Source organism: Lates calcarifer, linkage group LG18 (genome assembly GCF_001640805.2).
Source record: "Lates calcarifer isolate ASB-BC8 linkage group LG18, TLL_Latcal_v3, whole genome shotgun sequence".
Taxonomy (NCBI): Eukaryota; Metazoa; Chordata; class Actinopteri; family Centropomidae; genus Lates; species Lates calcarifer.
Window position 1 is genome coordinate 3,464,132 of NC_066850.1, and position 5,347 is coordinate 3,469,478.

Genomic DNA, 5,347 nt, shown 5'->3' on the forward strand with positions numbered 1-5,347 from the left:
TGTAAAAACTGTTTGTGTCATTAAAAAAAAAAGGAAGTGAACTTAAGCTCAATATGCACCCAAAATCAATGTTTCCACACATCTTTTCTCTGGCAGTCCAAATCAGTTACCAGACCAAATCAATCTGAAGGAACAAGAGACAAAAAAGCAGAACTGCAGAAAAATAAATCAATATTGTTGCTGTTTGTATTGCCTGACTTCTACTTGTAGGGAAAGCAAAAACTAATGAGCAGGGTGAGCTGGCCTCCGAAAGACAAGTCAGACTTGGGAAGACGGCAGCAGAGGGATTCATTAGTGGTATTACAGAGGGTTCACCAAACGCAGAGGATCACAGATGGACCTGGTCGTGGTGATGAAGCGGGACCTGCAGTACTTATTTATATAGTGCCAAATCATATATATATTTATATAACAGAAGGCAAGGCACTTTTCATATAGAGCAGGTCTAGATCGTACTCTTTATATAATTATAATTACAGAAAGAGAGAAAGAGTTACAGGAGCATGCTAATTTCCAGTCATAAAATAGTCACAAATAAAGTTTCACCTTCAGATTTTGTGCACTATTTTTTTTCTTTACAGTGTTAAATACAATTTGCTATTTAATAGTGTCTTAAAATAAATAAATACATGGATGAATAATATTTAATTTATTTATCCTGAATGTGGCTGTGGAGAACAGTGAACAAATAATATCTCCCCTTTACTGTGGATGAATTTTAAGACCAATCAGAGGCGGTTGCTAGGCGGACCAGAACCGGCCGGCCAATCAGCGTTTTTATGTTAACTGACGTATGTCGTCATTGACCACGACGTGCCTCGCCATTGGCCATGGTCTTGTGGGAGGAGCGCAGAGAGGCGGAGAAACGGAAGTTGGAAAAGAGATTTAAACCAAGTTTGAAGAAGCGCTCCTGTTTGCCAGTACTGTGTATTACTGCCGGTCTGCTTTTTTGCCGTCAATGAAGAGGTCTGGATGCTAAAACAAACTCTGGAACTGTTTTTGCCGTCAATGAAGAGGTCTGGATGCTAAAACAAACTCTGGAGCTATTCTTTTGTCGAATACGAGTGAGACTGGACGCTGATCTCACCTGCGGCGCGAAGGTAAGGCAACAGTAGCGGCTAGCGTTAGCATAAACATTATCGGAGAGCGTTAGCATTAGCATTTTCAGTCGTTTATATTGGGAGTGTGTTTGTGTTTCTGTGACTGAGCCAGGAGCTGTGGGCTCAGTCATGACATAATGGGCTCTTTATAATCTGTGTAAATCCCTGTGTTTGTTTTCACTTTACCGACATTTTGCATCTCTGTGTCATTTTGTGTTCCATCCTGGTCATTTAACTCAGTTTATGATGGTTTATCATGTCGTTGTCATCGGTTTGTGGCTATTTGTGGTCATTTTTATATCATTTACCTGGCTGTTTTACACCTGGCTGTTAGGATAAGCATTAATGGCGAGCGTTAGCATTAGCCTTATCTTTTAATCAGAAACAAAATCCTTTATTAGTCCCCCTGCGGGAAATTGTTGCTAATGATTGTTAATGGTGGCTTTGAGGCTTTCCCCCTTTTATCAGGCGCTTTTATTTGCGTGGGTTAAAGTGTATTTGTGTTTCTGTGCTGAAAGTGTCCTTGAGATGAGTTGTGGAGGGTGGTGACTGTTTAGTAGTGTGTTTGTTTACAACTACATTTACATCTCTTTACCCTTACTTTGCAGACATTTTACTGCGTCTTTGTAATGTTGTGCTCCAGTTTAGTAATTATAAGTCAGTTAATGACGGATTATCGTGTCGATGTGATCATTTTGTGTCTATTTGTGGTGGTATTGCATCGTTTTGCATCTCTAGCTGGCTGTATGTATGAGCCGAGTTTACTGTTAGAAATCATTATTAAAACGATTTTTAAAATTGCTTTTCTCTCTGAGATCAATAAAGTCATGTTCTAGTATCAAATTGTTTATTCAGCTCAAAACTCAAGTGTGGTTGTCAAGGTTCTAGTGTTTTCAGTTTTCAGTGCTGTATTCTTCTACACTGTTCAAGTTTTGGAGGTGAACTATACTTTATTAATGAGGTTATTTGTTTTTCAAGTGTTGTACTTGTGTTTTCCAGGTTTACTGTTTCAGATGCTGCAGCCTGGACAGAAACACCAGCTCTCACCTTACAAACCAAACAGGTGTGTTTCTTAAAGCTTTACCCAGTCTGAAAAAAATGTGTTGATGAGCTGAATTATTAACGTTAGTAACAGTGTTATTGTTTAAATCCTTTTAATGAGTTTTGTATTTAATATTATAATAACTGATTAATTGTGTCTATAAATTGTCAGAAAATAGTACTAGTTATAATAATTTTAAAAAACTCAAAATACTTGTCAGTCAATTTTCTGCCCCTTGGACTGAAGTATCATTAAAAGTACCTCAAGTAAAAACCTTGCTTTCAAATATTTACTTAGGTGAAAGTTTTTGTTATGCAGTACACAGTAATAGAGATGATTCCTCCAATGATTAGGTGGCAGACAATTAATACAGAAACATAAGATTTATGATAATAATTTACTTAAATGTTCCCAAATATTTATTGTTACTTACTCTTGAAGAAGTGATGCTTTTTGTTGTCGTATGTGACAGTAAACAGCCCATGTTCTGAAACATTCCTCTTAACGTTTGGAAAACGTTCTGATTTGGCTGCAATGCTGAATATTTATCTGTGTTTTGGGGTTGAATTGTTAATAAGGAATAGGTCATAGCGTGTTGATAATTTTCCTTTGTATTTGTTGTCTGGTTCTGCTCGAGGTTTCTGCCTCCGGAAGTTTCTCCTTGCCACTGTAGCCTAGTGCTTGCTCATGGTGGGAATTGTTGGGTGACTCTTTGTCATATAAAGAGTACCGTCTAGACCTGCTCTATATATACAGTGCTTCAAGATAAGTTCTGTTGTGAATTGGCCCTATATAAATTGAAATTGACTTGACTTTTTATTTCCTCCAGGTGTCACAACTTCATCCATGTCTTCTTCAGAGTTCTTTGAAACCAGGACTGAGGCCTCCAGGTAATTCACCATCAGCTTTACATCAACTGTCCAACACAGAGCACTGACATTAAACTGTTTATCTTCAGGATTTGATCTGAAGTCTGAATAGTTTGATTTATCACAAAAAGACCTCGCTCATTATTAAAGTTTATTTACATAGTTCATGAATGTACAGTTCTCACACACACTCTTTCTCCCTCTGTCCCTCCCTCTCTCTCTGTCTTTCTCATTTGTACAGTAAACCATAACTATGTGAAAAATTTATTCAGTTCAGTTTCACACTAGAGAAACTGTCATTGTTCTTCGACCAAATTTAGTTAAACTTTTAACCAACTTTGGAGAAACAAACATTTCCATCCACTGCTGTTGTGTGAATATTAGGAGATAGTTGTGTGTACATATAACTCAGGGGCATGTTTTATGCTGTTTAGAGTGGATTTGGACAGGTTTTTGGTGAATTCTTTGTAAAAGTTGACACCACCATTTTTGATGTCACGCACAACTGTTGTGGGTGACTGTGACAGGTGGTGGGTCATCACTTGGAGTGAAAAAATGTCAAAATTTCAGGTCCAAAATTTTCACCTTAAAGTCACTCAGTGGCATGTTTAATGCCATTTGGGGTGGATTTGGACAGATTTTTGGTGAACTATTTGAAAAAGCATTGGATTTGGACAGGGTTTTTTTTTTTTTTCAATTCTTTGTTTTTACCTTTACTAACATTTCTTTTCAGAAATTATTTTTCTGAAATTACTTACCTAAGGCTAAATTAATAATGATGTTATTTAATAACAAATTATTTAGGTTCTTTATCATTAATAAATTATGTTATTTTTCACAACATACTATGCTCTGGCAACAACGTAATATCCTGTGGCATTTTTAATGACAGAATACACTGACATTTTTCGCAGCATACTATATTATGGACTTTTTTATGTTATTTTTTACAACATACTATTCTCTGACATTTTTGACATTTTTATGCCTTACTATACTGAGACAAATTTTGACCATTTTTATGTCTTAGTATACTGACATTCTTTATTATACTATAATTATACTATAAGGCATTATTATCCTATAATTTTTTTCACTCCTTCCTACATTTTTTGACTGTTTTTGACACCTTAGAATACTAAGACATTTTTGCATTTTTTCACATTTTTTGACACCTTACTACCCTGTGACTTTTTTGACCATTTTTGACGCCTTACTATACTATGACATTTTTTGACCATTTTTGACGCCTTACTATACTATGACATTTTTTCACATTTTTTGACGCCTTACTATACTATGACATTTTTTCACATTTTTTGACACCTTACTATACTATGACATTTTTTCACATTTTTGGACGCCTTACTATACTATGACATTTTTTCACATTTTTGACACCTTATTATACTATGACGTTTTTTGACCGTTTTTGACACCTTATTATACTATGACATTTTTTTTTTTGACGCCTTACTATACTATGACATTTTTTCACATTTTTTGACGCCTTACTATACTATGACATTTTTTCACATTTTTTGACACCTTACTATACTATGACATTTTTTTTTTTGACGCCTTATTATACTATGACATTTTTTGACTGTTTTTGACACCTTATTATACTATGACGTTTTTTGACCGTTTTTGACGCCTTACTATACTATGACATTTTTTCACATTTTTGGACGCCTTACTATACTATGACATTTTTTCACATTTTTTGACGCCTTACTATACTATGACATTTTTTCACATTTTTGACGCCTTACTATACTATGACATTTTTTCACATTTTTTGACGCCTTACTATACTATGACATTTTTTCACATTTTTTGACGCCTTACTATACTATGACATTTTTTTCACATTTTTTGACACCTTATTATACTATGACGTTTTTTGACCATTTTTGACGCCTTACTATACTATGACATTTTTTCACATTTTTTGACGCCTTACTATACTATGACATTTTTTCACATTTTTTGACGCCTTACTATACTATGACGTTTTTTCACATTTTTTGACGCCTTACTATACTATGACATTTTTTCACATTTTTTGACCGTTTTTGACGCCTTACTATACTATGACATTTTTTCACATTTTTTGACGCCTTACTATACTATGACATTTTTTCACATTTTTTGACGCCTTATTATACTATGACGTTTTTTGACGCCTTACTATACTATGACATTTTTTCACATTTTTGGACGCCTTACTATACTATGACGTTTTTTGACGCCTTACTATACTATGACATTTTTTCACATTTTTTGATTTTTGGACGCCTTACTATACATGACATTTTTTCACATTTTTTTGA